Source organism: Aptenodytes forsteri, unplaced genomic scaffold, assembly GCF_000699145.1.
Source record: "Aptenodytes forsteri isolate BGI_AS27 unplaced genomic scaffold, ASM69914v1 Scaffold191, whole genome shotgun sequence".
NCBI lineage: Eukaryota > Metazoa > Chordata > Aves > Sphenisciformes > Spheniscidae > Aptenodytes > Aptenodytes forsteri.
This window is the reverse complement of record NW_008794630.1, coordinates 449,568-455,819: the sequence shown is the minus strand read 5'-3', so window position 1 is coordinate 455,819 and position 6,252 is coordinate 449,568.

Here is a 6,252-nt window from a genome sequence, read left to right as displayed (position 1 = left end):
GCTGAAGAGCACTCTTCCAGACAAGGAGCAAAGGAAAACATTACATCTAAACTGGATTACAGGGTCAATTTGGGGTGGCAGAAGGTCAAGAGCCTTTGGCCAGGACTTGAGGGTTGGTACATCACAGGGATAAGTCCATAGTTGTGTCTGAGTCTCTGCCCTCCTCCGGGCTGGTGCAGCACCATGCTGGTCAGCATGTTGTTTTGATGGGACACCAGTTCTTGGGTGAACGGCAAACCTGCTTTTCTGCTCACTTGCAGTCACTAACAGCTCCTGGCAACTTCTGCAAGAAGCCAAGGCTGGAGGTCCATGCCCACGCATTGGAAGCCTGCTCACTCCCTGCTCCCAAGGGCCAGGCAGCACTGGGAGCTGCTGCTTACACTCCAGAGGTGGCTGCATGTCGCAGTGACAGGCAGAGGGACTCCCAGAGACTTGGCTTTCAGCGATGTCAGTACTGCCTGGAATGATTGCCTCGATTTCAAGGTAGCTGAGAACAAAATTTGACCCAGGGCTCAAAGTTTCCCGAGGGAAACGTATACGTCATAAGCTGGTATCATGAATAAACTGACCACTTTTCATCCCCTGTCTCACAACAGAGCTGGTCTCCTCCACGAGCCATGGGGAATAAAACTCAGCATCTCGATCAGCTTGCCCACCGCCCCTCGTGTCCCCCCGGCTGCTTCACACCCCTCAGGGACATGTCCCTGTCTGTCCACCTGCCTTTACACCAGAGGAGACAGCAGCACAAAGGTAACAAGCAGAGGGGCTGCACTTCATGACGAATTAGTCATGGCCGGAGAACTGACCCCGTGTCCTGATGATCCAGCTGGCTGTACCGCGCAGCTGTTGGGGGCTGTGAACAGTTGTAGAGCAGAAGATTCCCATGGTTTTGGCTAGAGTGCATCTAGAGCTGATCCATCCCCCTGCCCCAACCCCCTCCTTAAGCTGTGTCTTTTAATCGAGACATACAGGCAGCACGCTTGAAAAGCTCACTTAGGTCTGAACCAAAAAGCACAGCTAGGGTAAGAAAAAAATCCATGTGAGAACCCGGAGGTAGTCAGCACTCCCGTATGCTGGCTGCAGGAGAGAGGCATAGTGCTGAAACAGTACATAAGAGGCGCTGAGCGGAGCAGCCTGCGAGGGAGAAACCTGGGCAAAGACAATTGAAGCGTCTCCGGGAAGAGTCATCAGAAGCCATTAGCCCGTGCACGGGAGGCTGTGCTGCCTCCCGGGCTCCCTGCGGGGAGGTTTGGGTCTCTAATGGGAGAGCCTGGAGCCTGGGACTCTCTTGGTGCCTCTCTGCTGTTGGTTCGGTCCCGGTTTGTCTGCCCGAGCAGACCAGCTTAGCTCCTGCTGCAGGAGGTGGGAGAGCAGAGCAGAGGCCGGGCACGGCCGGCATCCGCTCCCTCCGCGCAGGGAGATGTGAGCGGGTCTGCGCTGAAGGGTCCCTTCTGAAGGAGCAAACGGTCCTCCCAGCAGGAGAAGGGAATCCCCCCAGATGTGAGTGTCCCCGACACCAGGAAGGCTGGGTGGGTTTGGGAGGGAAAACACCCTCCTCTCTTCGCTCAGCCGGCACAGACCGTGACACAACAGGAGCCGTGCTGAGCCCGGGACACGCTGCCACCGTTTCCCATGGGACGGGCTAGTCGAAAGCCCTGGTCTTAGAGCAGGTGGGCTGGACCACACGTGAGAGGGCAGACTGCAAGGACCGAGAGTCCTGCACGGGCAAGAGGGAGGAGAGACAATGGAGGGGGTGGAGGGAGAAGATGAAGGGGGAAGAAAGAAAATCGAAAGGCAGGTATGACAGGGAACAGATTCACTCACGGTGTGACTCAGAGCGAGGAAAGGGGCCTCCAAAACTATATTGACTGATTTTGGTGACTGCACGAAAGCAACGCTCCTGCCCTGAACTTCCACTACCACCAGTGGGGCCCTGACCCAGCTCTACCTTCGTGTCTTAGTGTCAGCAGTGCATGGCTAAAAATGGGACAATGAATTTGTCATTCCTAATCTGAGGGTCCTGAATGCTGATCTCACTTGGGACCCCGAGGTACGTAGTGGAAATATTGATAAACAACAGGAAAAACTCTGCACTGAATGTTAATCTTGGTGTTAGGAACTAGTTCAAAGTCTGGATAGATGACAAGATCCGGAGTGGACGAACGTGTGTGGTGGACACTCCCTCATCGTATTGCGAGACCAACAGGCATTTCCTCCTTGAGTTGGGTGCCCTGTTTTATGGAAGAGACAAACGTGGCTTTGCTCCGCTATTTGACCAACAGTAACGTGCAGCGAGGCTGGGAAGTGCTTTCCTGGAGCTGGTGATGAATGAGGCAGAGTTGCTGGTGACTAGCTTGAGACAAGGGTCGCTGAAAACATGCTCTGCAAAACAAACTCCCTCTGATTCACAGGTAGCAGCTGGGTAGTCACAGAATAGTTGAGCAAGTTTTTGTACAAACACACATGCTTTTTTTTTTCTTGTGTGAAACAAATACCTTCCTTGCCTGGTATAAATAAAACATCATTCTTAGTTGACATTTTCATATTTCTCAGAAAGCTCTTCTCTTCCTACAGCTGCTGGAAATGTTGGTGAGATGTTGCAGATGAAATACAGGTTTTATCTCTGATCTCTCTAGCTCCAGGATCCCAAATCCCCCAGCCCTTCCTCAGAGCTTATGGCTAAAAATGAGGGACTGTTTCTGCAGAGCTTCAGTAGGACTGCTGGTAAGCAGAGGGCTATTCTCGTAGGTGAGGGTTGGTGAGATCAAGACCTTGGTCTTTGCATGGGAAAAGCACCAGATTAAATTTCTGGAAGTATTTCTTTGACACAAATTTTAAATAAAAAAACAAACTTGTAGCTTTATTAGGATCCCTTATTGTCACTGGGATGAGTGTGTGGAGCGTGGAGCTCTATTTTTGCACACTAGAGTCAAAGGTTAAAGCTGCTCATACTGCAGGCAGACTGAGCACCCCAACTCCTGATTTTGGTAGCAAGAGGAGGAAGCTCAGAATTTGGTCCTTGGAAATGCAAACCAGGAGATATCTCAAGGGTGAGTGTCAACCAGCTTTTTCTGTTGCTTTCTGGAGCTCCCACCCTCTTCTGACCAAACCGGGTGGAAAGTGGCCCGATTTCTGCAGCGCAGAATGTGATAGCCAGGTGACCAAAAGCTGAGGTCCGTGAGTATTCACCCACATTTGAGTGTCAGGCTGCAGTAACGCAGGCCAGCCCGTCCATCTTAGCTTTCCCCCACCCTGTGAGCTCTCCCCAGGCTTTCCCCGTGCATCTCCTCTGCCCACCAAGATGTTTCCTCTTCTCTTCTACTCAGAGCAGGTCACCAACGCCTACACCCTGACCTGATCCCACGACACAGAAAGACCTTTCCTCGCCTGGTGTAGCTGAGCTCTGGTGGGAACATACAATAGGGGACCTGGTCCTGCACTCCCTGCTCAGCCAAAATCCCCAGCAACTTCCCCAAGCTGGGGGAAGGGTTTGGTAGCAGAGAGCGAAGAGCACAGATGGGAAACCTATGGCCTGACCGAGGACTTGTTACTTGTGAAGAGCGACTGATCAGTTGGGGAAGGGGATAATTGTCCTGCCTGCTCCCCTACCCTGCAGTCAGCCATGGGGTTTGCCCCACGCAATACCCTGCTCCATTTCCCAAACTCTTTCCAGAGACAGACAATTTCTAGTCTTCCTCCTAGGTTCGCCCTCAAGCCGGGCTGTCCTCCTCCCTGCTCGGGCACCTATGAAGCCTGTAATTACTGCTTTACTCCTTTTTCCCCTGTAGTGGAACAGAGCCTACTTCAAGCATCGGCCTCTTTAAAAATACATCTGCTCTGCACTGCACTAAAACACATAGAATAATAGAAGAGAGTCCGTCAGCAGGGGCACCCTTTACCTGTATGGCTTTCAAAGGCAGGAATCTTTTAAAGAACATGGAGCATTTTCTCTCCTCCAGACCCAAAGCTGAGTGCAAAGCTGTGACGTGCTGGTAATATTTGAGCGAGGGGGTTCACGTAGCCCTCCTCTGGTTTACGGGCTGGTTGCAGTGACACACGTGTTCGTCTGGAGTTATCTCTCTGGGGTGAGGCAATGCCCGTTGCTGTTACTGGGGATGGCTGGTGGTGGTGGCCACCTTGCTGACGCTCCACATCCTTTAAAGCTCTGCCTGAGGACCAGAGCTACAAGTTCCAGGGATGGAGAGATGGGATGCACTGATGGTCCCCAGACAGTCCAGCTATCAACAACCTTCCTTGCCTTGTTCTCCTTCCCAGGGGGGAAATCAGCCCCTTGGCCATGTGATTTGCTGCTGACACAAGAGCTGTGCTGGCACCATTTGCTGCCATCCTGCAGCTCAGGAACCACAGTCGGGCCCTGTGCCTGTGAAACGAAGTGGGGTGAAAGGGGTCTGGTGCAGCATTACAGCCATACTCCATCCTAAATTACTCTATTCTAAAACATAAAGGAGGGACAGTGCTTCCCCCAAGATGTCTTCAAACATGTCTGCATTTGCCTGGAGTTACCAGACTCAGTTCAGCAGAGCATGGATAACTTTAAGCAATTCCTGCTCCCTTTGGTGGTTGGTGGCATGGACACACTGGCCTGGATCATTTATCTATATGCTCAAGGTGCCTAGATGCCCACATTCTTGGAGGGTCTTGGCTTTTATAGCAGGGAAAAAAAAAATAAAAGAGTGTGGCATGGAGCTAAACAGCTTGGAAGTGAGCACTGTGTTGCAAGAGAGATCCTTGCTAGAGAGTCATGCACCAGCTCCCAGGGCTCACTGGGCAGAGCTCCAAGAAGCGATGTCTGAGAGCTTCAGCAGCCCAGAACTGGTGGGCAACTTTCCTCAGGAAGCCTTTGGAGCAGCAGGGGTAGGACTCATATCTTCTAAGCTGTCATGTCCCCATTTATAGATGTCTCCATCTGAGCTGGTCATTCAGCATCTTTATAGTCTTCAAGGTGAGTAAGATGCCTCTAGAGTACCCTTCACCTGCCCCACTTCAGAAGTCGATGTTAGAAAGAGATGAACTGCACTGTAGGCTCCTTGGTTCCTCGCCATTCACCATAAGTGGAGCCTAGAGGTCTACACTCACCTGTGCACCCTTGCTTTGAAGACCCCAAATGCATCTGTATCAAGGTTCAAATCCCTGGTGAATTAGCTGTGCGTGATGCTTTTGAGTTCCCAGCATGAATCGTCTCCTGGCTGGAGTGTTGGGGGAAGGGGGAAGGCCTAGCCCACCCCGTCCATTCCACCAGCTTGGAGGTAGATTAGGAACCAAGTCCTCTAGGGTGGCCGTCACTTTCTCATTGAGCTCTGGGCCAGCATCAGTGGTGGGTGAGCAGGTACCCTGAGAGGTGGACCTGCTGCCAAAGCGACAGGTTTGATAAATCTCAAGGCTAGCTCATATATCAAACCTCAAATGAAAAAAAAGTGGGGAGAGCCGAGTGTCCAGTCCAATCAATATTCCTTTGATTTAATGCTATTTTGGCTCTAGGGTCACGTTCAGGGGTGTCCTTTGCGTGTGCCTGTGACACCTCTGTGTGTGTATTCCTTTTCCTTCTTCCAAAGCTTTGCCTGCTCTCCTTGTCGTGGACTTTCCCCCAACCTCACCCTGTGCAAAGTGCACTGCAGAGAGGCTGAATTCAGAGGGGTTTGGGTTCCTTTTAGGTTTCTAGCCTGGGCCTGAGTGCTCAGGGTGAGACCCACATGTGCTGCCCCAGAAGAAGGACAGCTGGGAAGCCCCACAGCCTCGGAGATGGGCTCCCTCTCCACCCCTGCCCACCAACCTTTCCCCAACCGTGGCACCTTGGCGAGCAGCAGCAGGAGCCGGGCAGAGAAACCGAGACGCGGGACCATGGCTGGGACCTGTCCCCGGGCTGTCCTGGCTCCCAGACCTTCTGCCTGGAAGGACCAGCAGCTTTTCCCCGACCTGTGACCAGGAGGTGGCTATTCAGGGGCAGGGGGTGGGATGCAAAAGGGGCCCTTCTCAACCTCCTCCGGGACCTGTCCCCGGGCTGTCCTGGCTCCCAGACCTTCTGCCTGGAAGGACCAGCAGCTTTTCCCCGACCTGTGACCAGGAGGTGGCTATTCAGGGGCAGGGGGTGGGATGCAAAAGGGGCCCTTCTCAACCTCCTCCCGGACCGCCCCCCCCGTGCACCCCGGAGCCTCGCACTGGACCAGGGCGCAGTGGGCGCTGCTGGAGCAGGAGCAGGAGCAGGAGCAGGAGCAGGATCGATCGCCGGGCCAA